Genomic DNA, 27,751 nt, shown 5'->3' with positions numbered 1-27,751 from the left:
CAAAAGAAAGAGAGAAAAAACTAGATGAAGATGCATGGACAAAAAAAGACAATAGAAAGACATGGGCAAAAGATCAAAGTAGGGAGAGAAAGATTTAGGAGGGGAAGAGAGGCAATTGGTTATAGTAGGAAGAACACTGAATTGAGAGTCCAGAGATCTGAGATCTTTTCCCAAGGGTGCCTCCAAGTCACTGAAAGACTTTGAGCAAGTCATTTCCTCTCTTGGCCTGTTACCATATCTGCCAAATGAGGATAGATTAAGGGATCTCTTAGGTCTCTTCCAGCTTTAAAACTCTCTTCGCAGGGAAATAATGATGGAGACAAAGAGAAAAAAAAGAGATAGAGAGAAGGAAATGAACAAAGTAGAGGAGAAAAATTAGCACACCTAAACAAAGAAAGTATTGCTAGACAGAATAATGTAGCAAATACATGTCTTCTCCACTACATTGGCTGGGTCTTTCTGGATATAACTGACATTAACCAGAGCTTGGTCTTCTAACTCATACACAAACACCAAGGATTCTTTTTTTCCTTCCTCATAAAAATGGATAAACTCTTTAGAGTGAGCAGAATGGCCACAGTGCTAGGAAATATCTGGGTATCTTATTGTGCTATAAGAAATGAGGGGGGAGAAGATGATTTCAATGTCACACAGAAAGGCTTATATGAACTGATGCTGAGTGAAGTGAGCAGAACCAGAAGAACCATTTATGCTATAGCATCAATATCATAAAAACAAGCCATTTTGAAAGACTTAATTCTGATCAACTAAATGATCAAGGATGATTCCAAAGGACTGACAAAGAAAAATGCTGTCCACCTCAGGATAGAGATGATGGACTATTACATAGAGTAAGAAGTATGTTTTGGGATGTGACCAATGTGAGAACACATTTTGCTTGACTGAGCCTATATGATACATTTCTTCCCCTTTTTTCCCCCAGCAGCTAGAAGGAGGTGGGAGGAAGAAAAAATGAATACTTGATTACTGAAAAAATGAAATTTTTTTTTAAAAAGGAAATATTTGGGAAGTAGATCACATTTGTGTGGTGCTTTTTAGTTTATGAAGCTCTTTCTTTACAACAAAGAAGGTGGTATGTATATAATTATTATCTCCACTTCACAAGTAGGAAGCTGAGACCTAGAGAGGTAAAATGACTTGTCCATACCTACCTCATAAGCCTATTGTGAACGTTGAATGATAATGCAAGGAGAAAAAAAGTCTTGAAAAGCTAAAATTGCATACAAATGTCAGAGACCTTTAAAAATATTGTTTTGTGTTCATTTTATAAATAAATGTGCAGGTTAAAAATCAATCAAATGACATTTTGGTAAATCTTTTGGTAACATTAAATCCCAAGAGATTTTGAAACATGGAAATACCTATGTTAAACTTCCAACGGGGGACACACAGTATCTTTTCTAAAGCCTCCAAAATCTATTTCACAGAAATTCTTTTATTGTCTAAAAAAACACTCAGCATAGTTATCCTGGCCAGAAGAAATCCAATGATTTTTAGATACTTACCTCTGTTGTATTTATGATCAACAAGAGTAGTATTTATTTAAGATAAGTTTCCTTTTGGAGAATCAGCCTGGCCTATGGGATAGATAGAAAGCTGGTACTGGAATCAGGAAGACCTGAGTGAGTACCACCTCTGATACATCCTATCTGGGTGCCCTGAGGCAAGCCAATTAACCTCTCAGTCCTCCTACCCCTAACTCTCTAAGACCATAACTACATTGGTAAAGTTCCTTACCAAGGGTGTCCTACAACAATTATAGATAAAATTATAATATTATATTTATATTATATAATATATATGTTATATTATTACATATTGAATTTATATATAATGTTATATTTGTAGATTATAGATAAGTTACAGATAAAAAATAAAATTCCCTTTAGTATCAGCTGACAGTGAGATAGCTGCTTATTAGTCATATGGCCTTGGCTAGTCATTTAAGTTTTGAGGCCTCAGTTTCCACATCTGTAAAATGAGTAAGTTGGGCTAAATCAGGTGTGGGGAACCTAAGGCCTAGAGGGTGGCCCTCTAGGTCCTCAAGTGCGGCCTTTTGACTGAATCCAAACCCCAAATTTGGGCCACACGTGGCCTCAAGTCCACAGGTTCCTCACACCTGGACTAGATTATCTCTTAAGTCCTTTTCCATCTTTAAGTCTATGATACCATGAGTCCAAATATCCACTCCTACATGGTGTGAAATGGTATGTGACAGTAATAGAATATTATTGTGCTATAAGAAATGACAAAATGGATGGTTTCAGAGAAATCCTGAAACATCTACATGAACTGATAAAGAGTGAAGTGAACAGAACCAGAAGAACAATTTATGCAATAACAACGTTACAAGGAAAAACAACTCTTAAAGATGAGAACTCTAATCAATGCAATGCCCAACTCCTATTTAAGAGGGTTGATGGTGTAACCTACTACCCACATCTTGACAAAGAGATAATGGACTCAAGATACAGAATAAAATATATGGTTTTAGATATAGCAAATCTGGAAATTTGTTTTGTTTGAATTATGTGTGTGCTACAAAGGCTTGGTTTGTTTATTTTTCCAATGGGGAGTAATGGTGGGAGCACAGGGATAGTATAGGGGAAAAAAAAGTGTCACTGAGGCATTTTTTAAAAAAATTCAGAGATCAGAAAAAAGGCTAGAAATAAAGTATAGACAAGAAGGACTGCTTTGAAAGTTATAGGCTAAATTTATATGCTTAAAAAGAAAAGTAAGCTATACATAATAGATATCTGCAGTTTCAAGTGCTATCCTTTTCTGTTCTGCTATATACATAGAAATATCCACTTTTATTTCATGTTTGTCATTTTCAAAATAAAAATAAACTTTTTTAAGTTGTTATGTGATGAGAAAAGGAAGGGACATGATTCATTACAAAGCATGTGTCCATTTCTGCTTGGATTATGATATAATATAAATGTAGACAGATCAAGGGAAGGAATTGGTAGTATAACAAAATTTATTACTCACAGTAAATCAGATTCACCAGCTCTGGCCAAGAAACCTAACATTTAGGGGATTGGGTTATCTTGTATTTATTGGGTCTCTCTCCCCCAAGCTAATAGTTCACATGTGCCCTAAGACTAAACGGGCTTGGCTCCTGGCCCAGCAGCCCTCTAACCTTTGCCACTGAGACTATTTAACTCCCACCTCTGTAAGGGGAGCTCCTAGTCCAAACATAGGGACCAATCTTGTCTTTAATCTGTACCTCCTCTAAATCAGAACTTGTTAGCTCAACTTGCTCTGTTTAACTATAATCAAATGCCACCTAGTTCCCACAGAGTCTGGTTTTCCCTATTCAAGTCTTAGCCTTCCCATGGTTGAGCTCCCCGATGGCCACCACTCTACACTTGAACCTTTCAGCTTGAAATTCTATGACTTCTGCCAATCCCGAATGAACTTCTGTCAATCATCTGTTACACTCCTCTATTTTTTAACTTAGTTTGGAGCTTAATAATATCCTACCTTTCCTCCCTCCTCTCCTCCTAATAAAATGATGTCTTGGTTTGGGACCAATCTTTGGACTCATGTACCTACAGGTCCATTCTCTCCTGTCACTTAAATACTTGTGCCAATGTTCTAATATTTAGCTTTTGCTTGACTAATCATGCAGGTCAGTATTTACTGGTTTTCTGGTCCTACTTTTCCTAGATCTGACCCATCCTACTATCTCCAGTTCTGACACAGTCACATCGACATTTTCTCCAGATACATATGTTCTAATCCTTAGAGATTATTTATAAATTTTAGAGTTGAAGGGACCTTAGGAAACATTTAGTCCATTCCCTACTCCCTTGTCTTTACAGATAGAGAAACTGAGGCCCAGGAAAGTTAGGTAGAAAGTAGGAGAGCAAGGCTTTTAATCCAGACCATCTGTCTCCAAACTCAATATTTTTTCTTGCATACCACAGTCTCCCCTCACCTCATAGTTGTCATATTCCTTAGCCCATGTAAGGGCAGTATCTTAACACTATAAATTCAGGTATATAATGGACACTGTCTACTTTTAGGAAAAGGAAGGAACAGGACTAGCTTTATATGCAGGCAACTGCTTATGTGGTTTTATTTGAGGGAAATAAGGAATTCCCCCCTCCCCTCATCTTCCCCTTCACTGATGCCAGAAATTCCATCCTTAGAGATTTTCCTTTGGCTTTGCAGACACTTCTTTTAAAAATGCAAACACCCCTGGGAGTAGGGAAGCATTAAATCTTTTACATTTTACTGTGAATAAGTTTAGACTAGACTGGGCAATGAGACTGCTGCATGCCTGACAGTGAGAACGAAGGGAAGGAAAGGGAAAGGGCATTAAATAGACACTTTGCCCATTCCACTGTTTTGCTGACAACCAGCCCAGCCAAGGGTTGTTTCCTCGTGAGCTTCTTTCAGAGTATAGCTTTCCTAAACATGCCACCCAGCTGCACTAATCCCTTTTTGAGACAGTTTGGATAGCCCTCAAATAGAGGAGGCATTATTTAACCTGGATGAAGAGGGGGCGGCTGCACAAAGGCTAAGCATGCTTTATCTATAAGTAAACTGGACACCACGACCCTCTCCAAAAAGATAGCTCTTGTTTCTTCTACCCACCCCAGAATGTTTACATTAAAACTTTCTTCCACCAGCCCTGACACAAAACCCCCTCTCCCTCCTCCCCGCTCGGTCAGTGACTTCATAAACATTCCCAAGAGCTCCAACAGGCTTTCCTGTTATACTGTGGGCACATTCCTCATCCACGTGGTTTCGATTTCCTATACCATCTATGAAAAATTGAACATACATCATTTCCCATCCATCCCAGTTAAGAAACAGTCATTTTCTATCACAGAATTTAATCGCTAGTCCTACCACCTAGCAGCAGATGTAGTTGCCTAGGGCCATGTCAAAGATTTGTAGAACCAAAATCAAAGGATAAAATGGGGGGGGAGATTCGAGAAGGGAGGGGAAGTAAGGGAGGGGGGGTGTTGGGTTTAAATGTGAGTAGCCTCTGGATTCTTAGCTTTGGTTTCTTCAAGGCAGTCTTTGACCCCAAGGAGAATACAGGCCAGACAGGGTCACAGGGTATTCTCCTTGGGGAGTGCTATTCATCATCTCCCATTCATACGCTGAATTGAGGGAGTTAAAATAGGAAAATGAACATGAGAGAGAGAGAGTCCCCAGGGGACAGGGTCCCAGTTTTGTTTCCACTAATCCTCACCCATTTCTAGACTCCAGAAAGAGCTAATTATGCAACCAATAGCTCAAAAAACACTTTTTCCCCAGCAATTTTTCCATCCACCTCCAATTTTGTTCTATTTTGTATTATTTTAAATGTCCCATCCCCCTGCTAATTAAACTGGAAACTCCATGAGGTCAGGGACTGTTATCTTACTTCTCTGTATCTTCCCCCAAAGGTAGCTAAGTGGCTCACAGTGGAGAGAGCATTGGGCTTAAAATCAGGAAGATTCATCCTCCTGGCCTCAGTCACTTACAAGCTGTTTTCTTACTAATGCTGTTTGCCTCAGTTCCTCATGTCTGAAATGAGCTGCAGAAGGCAATGACAAACCACTTCAGTATCTTTGCCAAGAAGACCTCAAATGGGATCACTAAGATTTGGACATGACTGAAACGACTCCACAACAACAAAAAATCTTCCCCCAGTGGCAAAGTCTGGTATTGTACACGTGATTAACAAATTACATTTGATTAGTAAATGTTTGTTGAGCCAAACTTAGACATTGGCTTCTCTAGATCACACTTAAGTCACTATCCTGAATAGATCTAAATTAGATAATTGTACTCTATCCTCACATTTGCTTTTTGAAGTCTCTGATTTCTTTCAAGACTCAGTCTTAAAAAAACCACCTTCTCACAAGGCCTTTCCTGGGCACCCCTCCTCCCACATCCCAGCTGCTAGTGCCTTACAAGTATCTGCTTAAAAGTGTTATGTAAGGGCAGCTAGGTGGTACAGTGGATAGAGCACTGGCCCTGAAGTCAGGAGGACCTGAGTTCAAATCCGGCCTCAGACCAAACACTTGACACTTACTAGCTGTGTGACTCTGGGCAAGTCACTTAACCCTAATTGCCTAAAAATTTAAAGAAAAAAAAAGAGTGTTATGTATATTTCTGTATATGAACATAATGTCTCCTCCATTAGAATGTAAGCTCCTTGAGGGAAGGGGTGGTTTTAATTTTTTTAATGTCTCCAATGCCTACAACAGCATGAAGCACATAGTAGGTGCTCAGTAAATGCTGGATTGATTGATATTGTATGTTACGAAAGAGTCCAAGAAAGTTTTCTTAAGTAATAATAATAACTGCAATAACAACAATAATAACAGCTAGCCTTTTATAGCACTTTAAGGTTTGCAAAGTACTTCATGATATCTCATTTTAGTCTCATACCATCCCTAGGAGGTATGTTCTATTATTAACCTCATTTTACTGTGGGGAAACTAAAACAGAGGTTAAATTATTCAATCAATCAATCAATAAATATTTATTAAGTACCTACTATATTCCAGGCACTGGGTCACACAGATAGTGTCTGAGACCATATTTGCACTCAGGTATTCCTGACTCCAGGCCCAAGGGCTCTACTTCGTTGCCTAGTAACAACCAAGATTTTTCGAAAACTGACAAAGATGAATTGTAAATATATATGAGGTTTTATATCTTTAAAAAGAAAAGGCAACAAACATTTCCCATAGTTGAAAATTACTAACATGTATCTGTTGTATCAATTACTATTAATTGAAAAAATGCTTTTGTCTATTGTCTACGTGTCCAACAACAGCAGGTTAGTGAGTCTCTTGCTTCCGTCAGTGGTACCAGGTGGCAGATGGGGGACACTCAGGATTCCCTCTTCCCCTGGGACAATGCCTACCTCAGGACAGAAGGAAGGGGAAGTCATTTTCAGAGAATGACAAATGACCCATTTGTTGCCTCTCTGGAAAGCAGCTGTCTGTGGCAGGTATTCCACTGTGGCTAATGGTGAATCATCAGGAAAAAAATTAATTGTTCTTCTGCACTGTACCCTTTAAAGAAAAAATGGCGACCAAACCACAATTCAGAATGAGGGGCAAAAAGCTGTTTTACAAGTGAGAGTGTAGCTAGCAGAGGTTTACAGTCAATTTTGAAGGTTTGAGTGAGACCTGTTAACTCTCTTCCCTGGCAAAAGTTGTTATAACAATGAGGTTGCTGGGAAAGCAAATACCATCTTCTCAATTGACAATCACCATTTTTACATAAGTGAAGGAAGTTAAAACTGGGGGAACAGGAGCCTTCAAATCAAATGATCTCATTTGTTCTTCAAAATCCTTTGGGGTTCATATGATTATTCCCAGTTTACAGAAGAGGAAACTCAGTTACAGAGAGGTTAATTAAGTTACTTAAGGGCATATAGCAAGTTAGTGGATGAACTAAGACTAGAATTCGTGTCTAATTCAGCAAGGAGCCAGGATAGGGTCTTAAATTCAATGACTGTGAGAAATGAAAAGTAGATGCTGAAGTTCTTTCCAATGGACAACACCATCGTTTTAAAAAAGAAGCAGATGTTGAATACCTGTGGGATTAAGTCTGATCCATATTGTGACCCCTGTAACCCTTGCTCAGCTTTCTTTTTGATTGTCTTTCAATCAATCAATCAGACATTTGACTCCAGCTTTGGGTTTTCATTCCAGTCAAACTGTAAAAGACTGTTTGCCAAAAAGACTGTTTCATGGAGAACTCATATGTAGTGGTCAGAAAAAGCAATACAAGAACACTCTCAAGGTGTCTTTTAAGAACTTTGGAATTGATTGTGTGACATGGGAGACATTGGCACAGGACCACCCTGCATGGCATGCCCTCACCAGAGAAGGTGCTATGCTCTATGAGCAAATCACAACTGAAGCAACTCAAAAGAAATTCGAGATGCAGATTTAGAGAATCCACCCCAAATGCTCACATGGACTATTTGTACCCGACATGTGGTAGAACATTCCGAGCTCCTGTTGGTTCCATCAGCCACGGTCGGACACACTGTAACTTGACTCTAGCATAGTGATGTCATTTTGGTCCTTTCGAGAATGAAGGACAATAACCACCAGGTAACTCCACAATTTCCCAATTCTGTTCTTGACCTTGTATCCAAGGCCCTATATCTTGTGCAATGCCACGTCTAGTAGTATTAATCCTGACTGAATTCAGGTCTGCGTCTTAATTTGTCATTTTTCCCTTGCCCTTCTGTCATTGAACATAACATGGGATCCTGGTGAGGACCACCATTATTCATTTCTGTCCTGAGGTCTCTCTGTTTGTTGTTACTGACAAGTTAGAAAGATCTCCAGGTTCTGGCTCATAATTTCCATGGGGCTCATCCTGGTGTTGTCCATTCCTCCTTTCACTAAAGTATAGCATAGGTTTTTTGAATTAAACATTCTACCCCACCCTTACTCCTACTTCTATTTCTCATGGTCCTGAAGAATCTAACCTGCCTTCTACTCTCGTAGGACCCAAACTATCTGAGAAGCCTTGGTTACAAACCTTTTCTAGTAGAAAGAGCACTAGAATTGGAGTCAAGAAATTGGGGTTCAAACCCCAGTTCAGACACTATGTTTTTGAGAGACCATAGAAAAATCACTTGACTTCTTTTAAATTTCAGTTTTCGGCAGAAGTAGCTCCTCAGTCTCTTTTCCTCAGTGGCTCTGAGGTCAAAATGAAGTTCAATCCCTTTGTGACCTCTGACTGAAGCAAGAACTGCAAGAGGCATTTCAATGCCCCTTCCCACATATGGAGGAAAATTATGTCTTCTCCCCTTTCTAAGGAGCTGAGACAGAAGTACAATGTCCGCTCCATGCCCATTTGAAAAGATGATGAAGTCCAGGTTGTTCGAGGACACTACAAAGGATAGCAAATTGGCAAGGTAGTTCAGATTTACAGAAAGAAATATGCGATCTACATTGAGCGTGTGCAGTGGGAGAAAGCTAATGGTACAACTGTCCAGTGGGCATTCATCCCAGCAAGGTATTTATCACAAGGCTAAAACTGGACAAAGACCGAAAAAAGATCCTTGAGCGAAAAGCCAAATCTCGCCAAGTGGGAAAGGAAAGGGCAAATATAAGGAAGAAACTATTGAGAAATTGCACGAGTAAAAAATTACATGGCTGTAATTAAATTTCTAGAATGAACAATAAATAAATAAATAAATTTCAGTTTTCTAATTTATAAATTGGGAATAATATTAGTACTATTTCACAAGACTATTGTGAGGAAAATACCTTATAAACCTTAAATAATAACAATGTAAGTTATTATATGACAGATCAAGGCCAAGGTCTTTGGTTTGTTATTCAAGGCTTTCTACCACTTGGCCCCATTCCATCTAACCTCCTCTTACTATCTTTCTACTATCTGGAGGCAGCTAGGTGATCCAATGGTTAACAGGGTGCTGGGTTGGAGTCAGGAAGACCCTGATCGAATCCAGCCTCAGATACTTTGACTGTGTGACTCTAGGCAAGTCACTTAACCCCTGTTTGCCTCAGTTTCCTCATCTATAAAATGAGGGTTATTGTGAGAATCACATGAGACATTTGTAATGCACTTAACACATATAGTAGGCACTATATATAAATGCATATTTCCTTCTCTTTCCTGTTATCTCATGCACACCTCTAGTCTATAAATGCTTATTCCCTTCCCCATCCTCTAATCAAGTCCCCTTTCAGACCTTCTCTGGTATCTTCACAGTCTCCAGCACACATAGCATGGTCATTTCTGCCCCTGGGCATTTACTAAGCCTTTTTACCCAAAATGTAAAGCCCTTCCTAACCTCTCAAAAATTTTGCTTATCTCAAATTCTACTTCTTCCACTAAGACTTCCCTAATAACTCCAGTCAATGTTGATATATCCCCTCCCAGACTAACCATTGCCCTTGCATTCTATGTCAAGCATTCTGACACTTGATTCTATCTAGTTTACTGCTTTATTTACTACTTTGGAGAAGGAAATGACAAATCACTCCAGTATCTTTGCCAAAAAAAAAACAAAACAACAAAACCAAACCCAAATGGGGTCACAGAGAGTCGGATGCTGAAAAATGACTTAACAACAACAAAAATTATTTTATTTATTAATTTACTATTTTATTTATTTATTATATATGATATTTGTAATGTTCTCTGTTTAGTGTGTGAAAATGTATTCTCTTCCCCTTAGATGACTATAAAGCATCTTGAGGTCAGAGACTGTGTGTTCTTATGTCCTATACTTCTTGAGGCTGGGCACAGGGGGGGTGCACCTGGATTGATTTTTCTCACAAAAATTGGATTCATTCTCTTAAACCAACACAAATTACAAAAAGCATCAGAGGATGATACTATCACACCTCTCTCTCTGGAAACAAACTATATATTTCCTCAACCTCATTTAGACCTGGATGTTTAATTACATTATCAGGTACTGTACATGACTGAATTCAACTCATCTCTGAGCAAGAAAACAAAAAAAACAAATTGCCAATTTCACTTTCCAGTGCTCTGCTTGTGTGTAGTTGCTGAGAAGTTATTCACCAGCAAGAAAATGATGAAGTATGAATATTTGATTCTGAGCTTCTTAAAGAAGCACAGATGGCAATTTGTAGGGGACATCAGCCCTAGAATGCTACTTTTCCCCAATAGTACAGGACCCAGCTCCAAAGTCTGAAAAGGTCCATTTGGCTAGTCCCACCAAAAGTTTCCCCTCATCTGGGAGGCCTGGGGAAAGGGTGAAGCACACCTCCAGGATCCTTTGTAATTACCAAGCAAATATGCTTTCTCCTTTCCCCAACCCCCACAGATCAGGGATTAAGAAAAACTCATTCAATCCTAACCAACCATTTTAACTTCTCAAATTCAGACCCAAAAGATCAGTCTATCTGAATTAGCAAAAGGTTTGAATTCTATATATTTTAAAAGAAATAGTTTTATTGCTTTATTACTTTTAAGTATACATTGTAACTGTTAAGTGTTTCCAAACAGGCCCTGTTGTTCAGTCGTGTAAGGCTCTTCATGACCTTATTCGGGGCTTTCTTGGCAAAGATACTGGAGTGGTTTGCCATTTCCTTCTAAAGCTCATTTGACAGATGAGGAAACTGAAGGAAATGGGGTTAAGTGACTTGCCCAGGGTCACACAGCTGTGACCCTGTGTCTGAGGCCACATTTGAACTCAGGAAGATGAGTCTTCCTGACTCCAGGCCCAGCACTCTAACCATTACATCACCTAGCTACCCAGAAGGCCCTGTGGCATAGTACAAAGTATGAGACCTAGGAAACCAGGAGACCTAAGTTTGAATCCCAATTCTGTTATTATTTTCGTGATCTTGTCCTTGTTGTTAAATCCTTGTGCCTCAGTTTCTTCATCTACAAGATGGAATACTTGTCCTACCTACCTCATTGGGTTGAGAATGTATGGAAAGTATAAGCTATTATTAATACCATTTGCTTAAGTCTTATGGGCCTCGATTTCTGTATTCTTAAAATGAAGAAGCTGGATTGGATAAACTCTAAATTCCCTTTTGGCCTTAATATTCTATGATTCATTTATGGAAACCAACAATAAGGGCACTGAGCTTGTTCAATACGTTCCCAGTAAGTTAAATATGTTCCTTGTAATCCTGTGTACCCTACTAATTGTCTCAGCAAATCTTTTCTTCTCAAGAATCCAAAAGGAGATTTAAGTCCTCCTTCTGCCCAAATTATCATGAATTCTGTATCCTTGGGACCCAAGACAATGTGGTTTTGCTGAATTACTCTATAACTTGGTTTCCATGGGAATCTTGTCCGTGTTTCTGAGTGAGTTCCCTAAGGCCAGTGGGGTAGGTTCTTTTAGCCTGGTGATACAGAGAGCAGTTGGAAATGTGGAGTGGTGCCTCCCAAGTGGGGAGAGAAGGGATGAGGAACCTATGTAGACAGCCAGCAAAACCAGCCTGAAAAGGCTGCTACTCCTAGCACAGCATAGCTGTAATGATAACTCTGCCAACTTATCCTGCAAATTCATTTGTAAAAGACCCAACTATCTGAGCACCAGGTGCTAACAAGAATTCAGAACCTGCTAGCCTTTCCTCCTGATAACTGGGAAACATAAGATACAAATAAATGGGGGTGAACCTCCATTTGCATAACAAAAATAGTATAAGATACAAATAAATGGGGGTGGACCTCCATCTGCATAACAAAAATAGTTCTGTAAAGTTAAGTATAAATTAAATTTTTCTAAGTCAAACTACACCTTAAAATGTATTATGGCCTGCAGATGGTTTTCCTAAACAAAGGATCATTTTGGGGGCATACTTTTGTTAAAGCAAATAGCCAAATATTATTATTTTTTGAGGCAATCAGGATTAAGTGACTTGCCCAGGGTCACACAACTAGTGTCTGAGGCTGAATTTGAATCCAGGTCCTTCTGACTCCGGGGCCTATAGCTGCCCCAGTCAATTTTTTTTTTTTTTTTTTTTTTTGCTTTTTGGTGAGGCAATCGGGGTTAAGTGACTTCCCAGGGTCATACAGCTAGTAAGTGTGCTGTGTCTGAGGCCACATTTGAACTCAGGTCCTCCTGATTCTAGGGCCAGTGCTCTATCCACTGCACAACACAGCAGTCCCTCTGTCAAATATTCTTGATGTTAATAATCAAGCTATAATTCACTTGGCAAATAAAAATCTGAGTAAATTAGGTTCTTAAAATAAAGGTATGCTACAATTAAAAAACAAAAACAAGCACCCGCCAGGCTTGACCTAAAGAGATCTCAAGATGGACCTGCCACAAAATGGTTAACACCCAACATGTGTGGGCCCATGAATACATGCATGTTTACAGGTGTGAGTGAGTGTGTGTGTGTGTGTGTGTGTGTGTGTGTGTAGGTCTTTAATGATTTAAAACCAAACAGGTGTTGGGCTTCCCTCCCTGTAATGTCAGGCAAGGTCGAGTTTCCTAGTCCCTCCTCGTGCTCACTGAATTGAGAGAAAGGTATCAGAGGGTCCTGTCTGATTTAATTAAGCTCCTCCTTGGAGGAGTGAGGAAGGAGAGGGAAGAAAGTCAGAGCCTAGGAGAAAAGAAAAGGTATACAGAAAGAAATGAAGGGGGAATGTAACAGTCCCCTAAGTCTTTACACTTATATTTTAAGAATAAATAAGGAACTAGTGTGATACATTCTGCAGTAAAGGTAAGAGTCAAGTCCTGATCATTTCCTAAGAATGCACATGTGCAGTAAAATAACACATTTTGTAGCATTGATTTCCGAGGTACATTCATTAACAATCTATCAATATATGCTTCAAGGTTACAGGTTCAGGTATCTACCTTCAGTTTTTTTTTTCTCTCTTCACTCTCTTCTTGAGAACTCAACTATTTTCAAGGCTTCAAAGAAATTTACATCTCAAGCTTATAGAGATAGATATGACTTGTAATATACACCTCTTGCTCATCAATTTTGGAACTAGAAAGTTACCATAGAGATCATCTAGCCCACCCCTCTCATGTTACACATACCCAAAATAAGGTCCAGAGAGATGAATTGATGAATTGCTCCAGGTCAAACAGGTAACAGAACTGAGATCTGAACTCTGGTCCACCAACTCCACACCTGCTTCCTCTTTCTACTACACTGTGCTCTCTCTCCTTGGTCTCTCTCCCAAACTCCAGTCCTTTTTCTCCAAATGCCTGTTGGACATTTCCACCTAGATGCTCTGCCAAGAGCCTCAAATTCAATGTGTTTAAAACCAAAGTCATCATATTGCCACCCAAATTGGATTGTCCTCTGGAGAATTCACTTCCTGTGATCAATGGTGCTATTACTGTTCCAGGCTTGAAACTTTGTAGTTATCATGGAGTCTTACTTCTCCAACAGAAATATTTTCTGGGCCTTCCTATATTCTGTGAATCCTATTAAAGACTCCACCTAAGCATAAGGCTGACCCCTCTATACCTGGAAACCAGAATTATCAAGCAAATAAGGCAGCACGATCAAAAGATAATGGTCCCTTCAGGCCTTTGGAGGGCCATCTAAAGTCTCATTTTACAGATGAGAAACTGAGCCCTTGAGTTTAAGTAGCTTGCCCAAGATCACACGGGTTGAAAGTGTCAGAAATGGGGATTTGAAGCAGGTTCTCTGACTCAAAGTCAATCATCTCCTCTACCTCGTGTAGTAGAAAGAACACTGAATTTAGAGTCAGAAGATTTGGGTTCTAGCTTTGCCCCTAACACTATCAAGTGTAACCTTGAGCAAGACATCCATCTTTCTAAACCTCAATTTCTCCTCTTGTAAAAAGGAGACTTACCTCAATAATTGTTGTGTCGATTAATTAAGATAATAGATGCGAAAGTAGTTTGTCTTTTCTAAAGCACTACACAGAAGCAAAGTGGTATCATTATTTCAGAAGGCAAAAATGCCTAAGGAAAGTAGAAATGGAATTACCAGAATCCCCAGGAAGCCTGTTTAACTCCCAGCACAGATGAGGAAGGTTCCTTTTAATTATCTGGCAGTAAGCCAGAAGTTCACACGAAAATCACGGGCAAATCAAGGAAAATGAAATAATTTCCAATGTGTGTATTTTACTCTTCTTGGAAGGGCAGAAAAAAGCCACATTGAGCACAAAGGTTCACTCCCTTCACCCAAGTCCGCAGACAAATAACAAATGAAGCCCAGGCAAATACTACGATGAAGTCTAACAATCCTTTCTGAATATAGTCACATTACCTTGGCACTCAGATATTCAAGATAGATCCTCACTCTATGTTTGACAGCCTCCAGACACTGAGAGGGCCAAATTAATTATTAGATACAACTATCAAATCATCAAAGGACAGAGAAGGGGGCAGCTAGGTGACACAGCAGAAAGAACACTAGCCTTGAAGTCAGGAGGACCTGAGTTCAACTCTGGCCTCAGAGCAAACACTTGATACTTACTAGCTGTATGACCCTGAGCAAGTCACTTAACCCCAATTGCCTAAAACAAAAAAAGGACAGAGAAGGGGCTTTACTCATAAGTTTAACTAGTCTGACAAAATTTGTAATAAGAGGAGAGGATAGTTTACCCCATCTTTTCAACCTCGGAATCCTGACAATGGGCAGAATGCCTACCCAGGGACCTTTTTTTTTTAGTTTTGCCTTGACTGGCTCCTGAGAGTAATTCCTAAGCCTGACCACCCTGAATTTTTTCTCCCTATCTCCTTTCTCCCACTCCTCACTTATTGCTTGTGGGGCACACATGGTGCTTGGTTGCTGGGATCTCACTCAACTAATGATGCAAAGATAGGAGTCCTATGGCTATGGGTATGTGTGCTGAAGCCAGCTCCTTCGGCTCTTTCTGATTGTTAAATTTTCAATGTGAGCATTTACACCTTGGAAATTGCAACTGATACAAATAAGGGCTTGCTTTATTGTTTTGTTGATTGTCCCAATTTAAGAAAGTCATCAAGAAGATAGTCATAATGAAGATTAAACTTAAAAGTGTGTCTTTGTGTACATTTCTTTTCAGAGAACCTATTATTAAACATTTACTAGCATACCACTGGTCCTACCTTAGCTCTTGGTTTTGTCACCAAATGAAATCCTACTCTACGAAAGCCTAACTCAAATGTCATTTCTTCAATAAATCTTTTTCTAATTTTTTTAATAACAACTTTCCCCTTCAGACCTCACACAGGACTAGGTTTTGCACCTTTCTAATGAATTTATCATGTAATCTGTATATTGTAGTAACCCATGTTTTGTTTTATACCTCAAATAATTAAATGGGGATGATAGGTGTCTCATCTAAATGTTTTGTATATGCCCCAGTATGTTAACTGGGTGACCCTGGGCAAATTACTTAACCTCTCTTTGCCTCAGTTCCCTCACCTATAACATAGGGAGAGTAAGAGTATCTATCTCTCAGGGTTGTCTTGAGGATCAAATGATATAATTGTAAAGCACTTAGCACAGTGCCAGGCACATAATGAGCACTATATAGATGTGTTTTTTAGAACTGAATGAGATCGAAGCTGTCAGACAGGTTTTAAACTTTACTCTTTTCTCATAAAAATGCTCTGAAGGCATTTCAACTTAGGATTGTACCAAAAACCAAGGTTAGGATTATGGGATCATGTAGTCAAAGCCAAAAGTTTCCTTAAGCACCATTGAATCAAATCCCCTCATTTTATGGACAAGGGTACTGAGTTCCAGATAATTTAAGTGATTTGTCTCTTCTAACTCAAAATCTATGATCCTGTGATGAGCATGTGACTTCTTACACAATAAGATTTTCAAGCCAATGAAAGTCTCCCTTTCCCCTCCAAAAAAAAAAAAGTTAACATTTATATAGTGATTCCTATTAGCCAGACACTGTGCTAAATGCTTTACAATTATTATCTCAACAAACCTGGGAGGTGCTATTATTCTCCCCATTTTACTGATGGGGGAACTGAGACAAAGAGAGGTTAAGTAAGTTGTCCGGGGTCACACAGTTAATAAGTATAGATTTGAACTCAGGTCTTCTTGATTCCAGGCCTGGCACTCTTATCTACCTATGACACACACAGGTTTGCCCTAGGCCCTAAATAATTAAGGCATTATAGGCCCATGCTAAAATTCAAATTTGTTAAAAAGAAAAAGGAAAATGGTTAAACCATCATTTGCCATTAATACCAGAGTGTAGACCACTTCTTCAGAATAGGCAGGTACTTTAATGGAATCTGCCTTAAAGAAAATGCTTCTCATACCTAGGATTCCAAAGCTTGAAATGTTATTTTAGGATTATCTATTGTTTTTTATCTGCACTTTCCTCTGACTCTCACCAGGCCTCTTCTAGTTTATCAAGCTCCCCATATTCTTCTGTGTATGTCTCTTCTACATTTCCACCCTATCTTCAGCTGCTACCTTTCCCAGTTCTCCCTTAAAAGATTTTTTCTAAGACCCTGGATATTTTTGGGGACAAGGACCTCTGCAACCTAAGCAGGACCCATCAGAACTGCTTTCCCAGAGTCCCCTCCTTAGTACTTTGAGTACTCAGACCACCAAGGAAGAGGCTATTATTATCCCTAATAACATCAACCTAGCGGTTGACAATCTATAACAACATCCCCAGCTTTTCTTAACAGCCCACCATCCATCTGTCATCCACTGATACCCCTCAACCATTCTTAAAACCTGTTTACATTTTCAGCCTTTAACCTCTCAAGGTAAAAGCTGGACATTTTTATTCCTTAACACAGGCATTTCTCTAGCCCTAGAAACCAGGATTATCAAGCAGACGAGGTAGTTTGATCATAGGAGCACCAATTTAGGGCTGGAAAGGGCTTTAGAGATCTCTTAGTCCAATTCTCTCATTTCACAGTGGAGGAAACTGAGCTTCAAGCAGATGAAGTAGTTGCTCTGGTCTGAGAGATCAGAGTATCCATTAGAACAATAAAGACTATTAAGTTAACCAATCATTGGCCTTCGTTCAAAGACAGCCCAAGTCTACTCTCTCACTTACATTCCACTTTTAGATCAAGAGGTTGGTAGTATTCCTCAGTATGACAACTGGGTTACTTAACACCAAAATAATGTAGAACAAAGAGGGCGAGGGGGCATGGAGATACAGAGAAGTGGAAGGACAAGGCCTCTGGTCTTAAGAAATTTACATTCTAGTAAACAAAGCTAGAAAATAAGTCCAGGAGAACAGAGTCCTTTTTTAGCCTTCTGTGGGAAAAATCACATGGCTTCTCAAGTAGACCAATCCAGAAAAAGGGTATAAACCCAGGCTATTTGCCTTATTAGAATATCTTGGAAAATGAATGAGATTAGGCTTAGAAAGCATGAGTTTCTCAAGTGAAATGTGCTTGATGTGAAGCAATTACTATTATTAAGTATAGATTCATAAGATTTATAGCTGGAAGGAACCTTAGAAGAGACTATCTAGGGACAGCTAGGTGGCACAGTGGATAGAGCACCAGCCCTGAAGTCAGCAGGACCTGAGTTCAAATCCAGCCTCAGACCAAACACTTGACACTTACTAGCTATGTGACCCTGGACAAGTCACTTAACCCCAGTTGCCTTAAAAAAAAAAAGAAGAGAATATCTACTCCAAAGCCCTTGTTTTACAGATGAGGAAACTGAAGCTTAAGAAGGGTAACTTGACCTGTCCAAGGTCAGATGGGAAGTAAAAAGCAGAGCCAGCATTCAAAACCAGGCACCCTGACTCCAAATGAATTGCTTATTCTACTACACCTTGCAGCTTCTATTATGGGGGAAGGGGGAAGAGTGAACAAGGAAGGGGGTCAGAACCTATGATTTCATCAGTATTAGGAATTTCAAGAGTGGAAAACTCTCTGCACAGTAATTGCAAGTCTTAGAGAGTTAATTGCCTGGGGCACTGAAAGGTTAAGTGATTTACTCAAGGTCACCACAGCTAAAATCCCGGTGTCCACACTGGAACTCAGGTCTTCCTGATCTCAAAATACTAATATACACTATCTCATACTATCTCACAGCTATTACTGCAATTACAATAGGTTGGTTTTTTTTTACTACTTTTGGTCACAATTCCCATATTAGGAGACTTGGTAACTTAGTAATATTTTCTTTCTTGACTTTCAAACATTTGGGTATTGTCCATCTTAAAAGTATAAGCTTCTTGTTAGGGTCAGGGTAGCTTGTTGGAGGCAGCTAGGTGACTCAGTTGGATAGAGCACTGAGCCTGTAGTGGGAAGACCCAAGTTCAAATCTGACCTTAGACAAGTACTAACTGTGTGACCCTGAGCAAGTCACTTAACCTCTATTTACCTTAATCCACTGGAGAAGGAAATGGCAAACCACTCCAGAATCTTTGCCAAGAAAACCCCATGGACAGTACTGGAGTGCTGTACTCCACTGGTCACAAAGAGTTGGACAAGACTGCATGACAGCTTGTTGGGGAGGTGGGGAGACCGGCTCTGGCTCTGAGTTCGGTAGTTACAGGCTGGGCCCACAGGGGACAGAAAAATAATCCTGACCCGACTGATTGATTGAGTTGCCTCAGGCTTATTTTTCTATTTCCTGACAGACCAAAGCACAGCACTCAGCACAAAGGAGGAACTAAGTAGTGGTTGACTGAATAAAAACTACACATTTCACACATTATATATGTGAAAGTCTCATCACATGTAGGGCTTCAACATTTTTTGTGTGATAGAAAAATGTTTATTACCTAGGGAGAAAGGACACTAACCATAATGTGAGGTGGGGGGTGGGGGGTGGAGGGGAGGGTGTATCTGTCAAGTATCATTTTGCCAGCACTTTGGGAGAACCCATAAGCTAGAAATGAAGGTAAATGGGAGCAGTAGGTTTGAAGATTTACAAGGAAATGAAGCTTTAAGATCTACAAGTAGTTCTCAATCTAATGGTTGGGGATTGTTGGTGGAATGGAAAAAAGTTAGAGTCAGGAGACCTGGGTTCTAATCCCAGATCTGCAACCAACTAGCTATGTGTCTTTAGGCTTAAAAACTTAACCTCTCAGTTTTAAGTCTGTAAATTCAGGCTAATTACACTTCCCCAGTCTACCTCCTAGGAATACTCTTAAGAACATGCAAGTCAAGTTAAAAGCACTATACAAAGGTCAAATGTTAAAAGTGAAAGATCATAGCAGCTCAGAATTCAAGTCTTTAACCTCCTGTCTTAGCCACAAATACTATTCAGAAACACACAAGAACACCTTTATCCTCTCTTGGTACTGGAATGTGTTTAAGCGGCAGATTCTTTGAGAAATAAGTAAAACCAATCGTGAACCGAATATTTTTAGGCCAATCAAAAGTGAAACCCTGTGGGCTGTGCTTCCCAAGGGGATATTTCCTAAATGACACCACATCGTCCCAGAATACCATGGATTTATCCCCTAGGGATTCTATTGCAAAAAGAAAAGAAAAGAAAAAAGAAAAAGCTTTGCCAACAATGACAGAATTAGCCCTGTCTCGGGACACCAGCCTTACTTAAAGGTCTTGCTGAATCCAAATAGTCCCTTTGGCATTTGGTTTCAGGGGTATTCCCAGCCTCTCTTTATGCAAGTTTGGATCACAAGCTGGAGGGCTTGGGGGAGGGGGGCAATTAACTTAGCCCAGTGTGCCACCCGGGCGATTCAACCTCTGCCGGAGAGTGACGCTGGCACAGGCGTTTACTGGGTTACTCAGATAACCACCGAGCTGCCGGAGGTTGTCAATAAATCAAACCGCCCTCGAACAAAAGGTGCAAGAGCCCCCCGTTGCTTGCTTGGGGCAGATGCTTGTCACATACAGAAAATTACCCTTCCTGTTCCTAAGCAGCGCGGGGCACCAAGACTCCCTGAGGAAAGAGGGTACTGGACCGGGAAGAAGTGAGGGTTGTGTGTTTGCAGACCGCAACAGCGTGCTTTAGAACAGCCTCATAAAGGCATGCATGGTGCTTAACTTGTAAAGCAGCCGGGATCCGATCAGAACCCATTCGAATACCTTAAAATTCAAACCCCTCGGTAGAGCTGAGGAAGAATGAGCCATTGGGACTGGGGGCTGGGGCTGGGGAGGGGGGAGGAGGAGAGGAATTTCGGCACTTACCATAAAATACACATGAATCTAGTTATCTCCAAGTGCCAGCCAGTTTCCAGCTCAGCGAGTCTAAGAGCAAAGCCCCAACTCGCCCAGCAGCCGCGCCCCGCTGGGTGGCCCGGAGGAGGGGGTCTGGAATTCCGAGCTCCGTTCTCCTCCTCCAGAGAGCGCGTCCTCCCTAAACTGACCGCGGCAGCGCGCAGGGAGGGAGAAAGCGCTTCCAGGTTCTGGGGAAGACCGGGGCCGCCTCAGAGTTGCAGAGCACTTGGAGAAGTTGGGAGCCTCAGCAGAGGCGGGAAAGAAACATCTGTGTACTGGTCTGTCTGGGGCGGCCAGGGGCGCCACGGTCAGCGCGCGTACTCGGGCAGCCGAGGAGACATGGAGCGCGTCCGGCCAGTGCTGGGACCCAGCTCTGGCTCTCAGGGGGCACCGGCCCTAGCGCCTCAGCCCCTGGGGCCCCTGCGGGCTGGCTTCCCCTGGGCCCTGGGGCGATGCGGTGTCTGCAGGGAGCTTCTTCTCTCTGGGCTGGGCGGCTTTGTGCCGAGATCCTGACTTCTGCTATAGCCGTAGCTGCTGCTGCTGCCGCTGTTGCTGCCGCTGCCGCCGCCGCCCGCCGGGTCCCCTCCTTCCAGGACAGGGAAGAGGCTGCAGCTGAAAGCCGATCTGGCTGAGCTCATCCCTGAAGGCCACTAATCCAATAGCCTGGGAAGGAGCAGCAGATGGCAACGCCCCTTCCCCCACCATCCCAGCTCCCGCTTGGCCTGGCCCAGCCCAGCCCTGCCCAGCCCGGCCCAGCCCGTCCCAGCTCCGGAGCTACGCTACTGGCTTCCCAAGGCCACCCGCTGGCTAGGAAGCGAAATGGATTCCCCCATCACTGGTAGCCTTCTTGATGTCATTTCATTTTATTCATTCATTCCATTTCCATTCATTCAGCTATTTATCTAGCGCCTACTAGGTGCATTGGCAATGTGACGGATACACACATTTCCTGGTGAGCTTGTATAGCTGCCAGTACAAGAGCAGCCTAGGTGGACAAGGGAAGCTAAAAACTACATCATTTTCTATCTGCCCCAGCACCCTCACTTTTTCGCACTTTTTTTTTAAAAGCAGTAACTCTAACCTCATCCTTCAAAGCTCAACTCAAACCCCACCTCTTCCGAGAAGCTTTCCCTCGTCAACTAGAGATCTCTTGCCACTGAATTCTCTTAGAATTGATCGTCATCACCCATTTGACACTTACAGTCTACTTTGGGTTAACTGTCTCACTCGTGTGTTGTGTTCTCAACTGGACTGTATGCTTATTTTTTTTCATGCTCAAATCCATCCATCGATTCATCTATCCAGTAGACACTAGGTGTCTACTCTTGCATTGAGCTGAGCTAGGTGTTGGGGGGTGGGGGGAGAGACATATAAATAAAATATGAGTTTCTACTCTCAAGGAGTTGTCAGGGGTAGGGTGAGATAACAATAAAAAATGTAAATAAGAACATAAATATAAATTTGTAAGAGGAATACAAATAGTGCAGAGTTTATGATGAGGGAAAGATCACGGTGGGGGTGGGAAGCCAACGTTAAGAGAAGACTTCATGGACAAAGTGGCTTTGGAAATGGTTAAAGATGAAGGAGAAGAAGAGTGCGTCCTGCCAGTAGGGGATGTTGTGAGCAAAAGCGTTAGATAGAGGTGGAAAAGCTCTTTTGGGAATGAGGAAGCCATGGGGTCCATGGGCAAGGGGTCCACGAGAAGAAATAGTATGAGTTAAGGCTGGAGACATAAGTTTATTACACTGTATATACTATTTGTTATTGAAGACTCTACCTTGTGAAGATTAAAAAAAAAATCAGAAAGCTCCCTAGAAAAAGCTCCATGTTCCCTCCAGTTTTTTGATTCTGATGAGGATACTGAGAAAGAGTTGGAACAGGCCATAGTTCCTCTCTATCAAAGCAATCTTAAGATTAAAAATGTACCTTGGAGATCTCTAATTTCACCTTGGTACCCCATTATCAAAATCAACCTTTCTAGCTCTTTGTGGGTAAGTTCCAAATCTTATTCTTTTTTACTCTGCACCCTTCCCCCAGTACCTAAAGAACTGAGTATACAGTAGATACTTAATAAATGCTTGTTGACTCATTCTTTTTACCCCAGATTGAGATCATCTCTATCTTTTGAAATGGAAAACTGAGAAGATTATGAATGATGTAATGCAAAAGGGGGCAAACATGTAGATATTGTGAAAGTGGGAGAAGCAGGGGCCTTACAGGAGGAGCTTTCTCTGTGGTCTGGTTATGAGGCAATTAACCAAGGAAAAGGGGCTCTAGGTTGAATTGTGTTCTTGGAGACCCAGAATAGAAAGATAATGCTAAATTAATGAATAGAAAAGGAAAGAGGGGAGGTTAGTTTTGATTAGATACAGAGAGATAAATGTATGGGTAGAGATGGAGATGGGGAAAACTATATTAGGAATTTTATTATTAAAGATTCTCTTTTTGGAATAAGTTATTCTCTGGGGGTAGTTTGAAGTCCTTGAGTTTTTGTGCTAACTTCAATTCAGAACATCTACATTTTTAATAGAGCTCCACATTTATTTTTTTTTCAAGTCAAGCAAATATTTGTTCAGCAAATATTATATTCCAGACAATGAAAATCATACAGAAAAAAAGTATAAGACATTCCCAAATTCAAGAAGTTTATAGTCTAACTGGGGAGATAAAGTATATACATGTAAAGGTAACTAAGTGTAAGGGCAGTATATGATGATTGCCATATACAAAATATCCCAAAAGTCTTAGTGCAGTTTTGAGCCTTATTATTTTAAAATGCATCTACAGAGTGTCTTAAAAATATTGGGACAATCTTTATTAGTACATATAATAAGAGCTACTGCAGTTCAAAGGTGGGATTATTCCACTCAGCTTTTCCCCCCTATATATTAACCCCATTTTTTTTTTTCTGCTTCAGGGGCTGGAATGCATGTCTATATTGTCATAGGCTCATAGATTTAGATTCAACTTGAAAGGATCTTAAAGGTCTTCCAATTCAACCCACCCATGTTTATAGATGAAGAAACTTGCAACTCATGGTGTTTGGAGAGCTCTGTTTTTTTCGAGGGTCAGCAGGGGCTACAGCTGAGCAATAGAACAATGGCTGGATCTCCATAACAACTGAAGTAAAGAGATCCAGTGAGTTCCAGGAACAGTGTATATGTCATAGGATTTAGAGCTAAAAGGGAATCTTATAAATTATCCAATTCAACCCTTTCATAGTATAGGTGAGAAAAATGAAGCCCATGGAAATGAATGGAGTTGCTCAAGGATGCATAGGTTGTAAGTAGCATATCTGCAGTTCAAATTCAGTTCTTTGGACTCTAAATTCAGTATTCTTTCTGCTACACCCATGATTAATAAATCTCAGTTGAACAACAGCCACATTTCTATAGTGCTTTAAGATTTACAAAGTGCTTTTCTCACAACATTCTTGTGAGGGTGGATAGTGCAGATATTATTATCCCCATTTTACAGATGAGCAGACAAACTCAGAGAAATAAAGTGACTCACCCAGTGTCACACTGTAATACTTAGTGCTCCATTTATTAATAGAACATTAAAACAGAAAGGGACCTTAGTCCAAAACCCTCATTTTACAAATGGAGGAAACTAAAGACCATTGGGATAAAATTATTTGCCCAAGGTCATCAATGGCTTAATGGTGGAGCCAAAATTAGAACTTAAGTCTTCTGATTCCCAGTTTGATATTCTTTCCATCAGTATATAAAGCCCTTTTAGAGGCCTTATTTATCCAGATGGGCTATCAACACTGATCAAATGAAGTAGAAAATTCACCCGTGAAGGTGTATATATTTGTAGTTAAACAACATCCTTTATGACAGCCAAAAGAACATCAGAAAGGTACTCTTCCCTGAGGCAAAGAGCAAAGATCTCTCCAGCCCAGGATTCTGCATGATGAAAGTGTTTGTGAATCATATGGGAAAGTCAGGTTTGTCCTTATGATGTCAAGTTGGAGAGATTAAAGTTGTACTACATATAATTTTAACTTCCTTTTAATAATCCATTAAGAATTCTTGTTTTGCCACTAATTAGTTGTGTTGCCCTGTACAAATCACTTCATTTCTCTGGGCCATAGTTTCTTCATCTATAAAATGAGGGTTAGATGGATTAAATGACTCCAAGGCACTTTCTAGCTATAATATTTTTTTGGAAATTTATATTTTTGGAAATTTCATATTGGAATTTCTCCAAAGAAGCAACATTATGGCACAGGCCTAAATAGAAGAACTTATATAATATTCAATCCTTCGAATGTTCAAATGAGACTACTGAGAGATCATGAGCTTTGACTTGTTTTCTTAGCGATAAGCCTAGATTTGTTTTACTCTCTCATTTGGCTTCTCTTGTGGCCAATATCCCTCTTGTAACTAAGGGGGACAGTTAGTCACTATTGGAGGTGGTGACCTTTGGCCATGATTTCACAAAGCCTGGTGTTCTAACCATTGAAGTTACCTACCGATTAAAAACAAAAACAAAAAAACAAACCCTCCCCCCCCAAAAAAACAAAAACCAGCAAACCCAGATTCCTCTTCTGCTGTGATTGATCTTTGTTTTTCAATCCATTTCTCATTTCTAATAGTGAAATACTAACTGTTCCCTCAATTTCCTGCCCTTTCCACAGAGAATACCAATCATATTTTAATAGGAGTTGAGGAAATAAATTCAGTGTCCAGTAATTTCAGAGGTCAAGATTCTCAGGGGATAAACCAAAAAGACAAGAATGATCAAAGAGACCTCAGTCAATTTCTTAAGGTGAAGTTTTAGTTTTTCAGTAATCCATATTTTTATCTTGTCTGCTGATGTCATTGTGATCTTTGGAAATGTTGTGTAAGGAGTCTGGACCAGATGGTCCCGAAGGTCCCTGTTAGCTCTATTCTATTCACTGACTTGTTTCAAACATCTTCAGTCAGACAATGTAACTAACTAACAGTTATAGTTACCTAAACTCTCTCTTTTCTTATAAACAAGGCATTCACTTTCCCATTTAATTAAGCCCACTGAATTGCAATGCCACTAACCATTTCAGAGCATAGTAGATCAGGCAAAGATGCCACCTGCATCCAAAAATTAATATGCATTCTTCACCCTGAGGCAGAGATCATTTACCCTGGGAGCTGTAATTGTATTTCCTCTGAATCATTTGCATCCTATTAGATGATTTACATACTGACTAGGCTGTAAAGTCCCCAAGCTTTTCCATACCCCTATCATCATTTTCATCTCCCTTTTGCAGTTAGGTTATTAGAACTAGGGCAATCTTGGAGAAGTGAGTTTTTGAATGAAAACTCTGGTATAATGTGATATAACTTTCAGGTAGGCTGATATGGAAAATTATGAAAGATTTAGACAACTAAACCATGGTGACTACAAAACTAAAATAATTTTGTACTGTAAAAAGTTGCATTTTGTGTTCTATTATATGTTACTGAAGGGTTAAGGACTTCTGATAACATTACTGGACTATTAAGATCAAAGAGTTCAACTACTGTATTTTGTTACACCAGAGGGATACACATAATTGAAAAATCATGCCACATCCATAAGAATCTGAATATTATGCCAATATTTTTGTAAAGATTCAGAGGAATTAGGATTTAGAGCTTGCAGCGACTTTAGAGATCATCTGGGTCAGCTCCCTAATTTTAGAGGTAAAGGAAACAGGTTCAGAGAAATGAATTGTCTGGAATCACCAGAGTATTAAGCAGTAAAATTGTGATCTGGACCAACGTCCTCTGACTATAAATTCAGTTCTCTTTCCATTAATTTTTATTTTTTGGCTGGACAAATCTGTTTTGCTCCTCTTTTACTTTCTTTTAGCTGCTTTACTCTAACAGATGAGCTTTTTGTTAGAACTATAATTGGATGGTCAGCCCCTGGATTAGTCACACTAAATGTCTTTCTGTGCAAAAGCACAAAAAATAGAAAATAGAGGATGATGGGGAGCTGGGAGGAGCTGCCACAGGAACATTTGGGTCCTGGGTTTAAAGAGATTTACTTGCAAAGAATTCTGGGAGCACTACTTGGGAAAGACTATTGGGAGTCAGCATGGAAAATTCAGGCACTATACCTGTGATTCTAGACATATTAATACCCCCCCCTTTCATTTCCTATCTCTTGGTAGACAACAATGAGATTGTTGGGAAGGCAAACACAATCCCATAGGTTGACAAATCCAACATAAGTCTGAAATGCCTTTCTTAGTACTCTCTGCCTATTCAAATCCTATCTATACTTCAAAAGCCAGTTCAAAACTCAACTCAGTGACCACTCCAGATGGAACCAATCTCTCTCCCTTTTGAAATCCTTAGCAATCATTGTTGGTATAATTCATTTGGTAATTAATCAAGTCTGTCATGACATCTCTTCCATTGTTGCCTTGAAGTGTTATTTAAATTGTGTTCCGTCATTTAACTGCACACGAGATGTGTGTCCTCAAATAGATTGTAAGTATTTAATCGAGGTAGTGGAAAGAGCACTAGAGTCAGAAGACTTGTGTTTAATCCTGGCTCTGTTATCATTCCTTTGTGTGACCATAAGTGAGTTACTTAACCTCACTGGGCCTCCCTCACCTGTAAAAAGATAAGGGAGAATGCCATTAAATTAGTTAAGATAGATTGTGGAACATGCCATTGGTGGAACTAACAATTAGTATAATCTTTCTGGAAAGCAATTTGGTAGTATATAATAAGAGCCATGAAGTTAATCATACCCTTTGACACAGGGATACTACTACTAGGACTATACCTTAAGAAAAATAGATGAAGCTATAAAAAAAAAAGCATCATTATTCATAACAAGCAAAACCTAGAAACAATCCATGGATTAGAGGTTATCTAGTTGAACACTCTCATTTTAGGGAGGAGAGAACTGAGCCCCAGAAAGAATAAGTGGTTTACTTAAAGTCACCTAAGTAGTAAGTAGAAGAACCAAGATTTGAACCCAAGTTCTATGACTCCAAATACTGGGCATTTTCCATTGTGCCAAGATCATCTTTTACAAGTTAAAATAAACATCTTTAAAAGACAACTATAAAGAATGGAATTTACTGCTTAGTGCATGATCTTTTTGTTTTTGTTTTTGTATTGCAACATTTGGTTTTGTTGATGGCGACTAAATTTAGAACAATTTTTTTTTCTAAAAGAA

General features: G+C 40.0%; 1 protein-coding gene and 1 pseudogene across 1 annotated transcript in view; one reads left to right on the top strand and one right to left on the bottom strand.

Annotated features, from left to right (window-relative positions):
• SPSB4 (splA/ryanodine receptor domain and SOCS box containing 4) overlaps positions 1-20,883 on the bottom strand; it is a 146,428-nt gene extending 125,545 nt beyond the window's left edge. Inside the window, exon 1 of the mRNA XM_027845221.1 lies at positions 20,555-20,883. The gene's annotated coding sequence lies outside the window, so the exon portion shown is untranslated. The remainder of the gene's footprint in view (positions 1-20,554) is intronic.
• Positions 8,702-9,152, top strand: LOC114030415 (annotated as a pseudogene).
• Positions 20,884-27,751: the final 6,868 nt, after the last annotated feature.

This window comes from Vombatus ursinus, unplaced genomic scaffold (genome assembly GCF_900497805.2).
Source record: "Vombatus ursinus unplaced genomic scaffold, bare-nosed wombat genome assembly UNPS02014959.1, whole genome shotgun sequence".
Classification (NCBI taxonomy): Eukaryota; Metazoa; Chordata; class Mammalia; order Diprotodontia; family Vombatidae; genus Vombatus; species Vombatus ursinus.
Note: the sequence above shows the minus strand (reverse complement) of the source record. Positions and strands in the feature narration are given on the sequence as shown.